The sequence below is a fragment of the Morone saxatilis genome, unplaced genomic scaffold (assembly GCF_004916995.1).
Source record: "Morone saxatilis isolate NCDOM2014 unplaced genomic scaffold, NCSU_SB_2.0 Contig4, whole genome shotgun sequence".
NCBI lineage: Eukaryota > Metazoa > Chordata > Actinopteri > Moronidae > Morone > Morone saxatilis.
This window is the reverse complement of record NW_023339984.1, coordinates 1,352,361-1,352,982: the sequence shown is the minus strand read 5'-3', so window position 1 is coordinate 1,352,982 and position 622 is coordinate 1,352,361. Positions and strand designations below refer to the sequence as shown.

The following is a 622-nucleotide window of genomic DNA, read 5'->3' as shown; positions in this document are numbered from 1 at the left end:
CTTAAAAATTTTGGTCGCATGTGCAATGGGATTCATAGTGAGGCGCCATTTACTGAGTGGTAATGGTGCACATACTAAAGACGATTGTTCCATTTCGAACCATACCGCTCTGCCCCCTTCAGAGGATGCATTTACATAGACCTTTAAAATTCCTCTCAAACCAAAACGCAATCTGAGGTTTTCTATTTCAATCAATCATCTGATCACGTGGATTCCAGCTCTAAAACACATTACCTCTGGTTTAGGCTATTTTAATCGTCTTTAAGCTGACTCATAGCTGCTAACCAGCTAACTAGCTGTCCACAGTCTTGACCGACTCAGTTGTGAAGTGTACAAGAAGATGCCGTAGTAACGTTAAAATTATTTTCTGTAGCAGCAAACACAACACACAGACAATCAGTAACTGTTATACTGCAACCTTTGCTCATCTACACACTTTAGGGCTGACTAAAGTAACTACCACTCACACACCGGTAAAAGACTCACTTCCCACAACAGACCCTCTAGACTCATCTTTCCTTGAAGGCGAAGGCTTGGCTGGTAACACACAGTGCCGTTAGGCTGTGGGTGGAGGAAGGAGCCGATCCTTTACTTAAGTAAAAGTAATAGTACCACAGTTTGA

The 622-nt window shown here is 42.4% G+C and overlaps 1 protein-coding gene across 2 annotated transcripts in view; it reads right to left on the bottom strand.

The window, feature by feature from the left end:
• LOC118338092 (PC-esterase domain-containing protein 1A-like) overlaps positions 1-622 on the bottom strand; it is a gene marked incomplete at its 3' end in the record, with an annotated part of 18,724 nt that overhangs the window by 9,713 nt on the left and 8,389 nt on the right.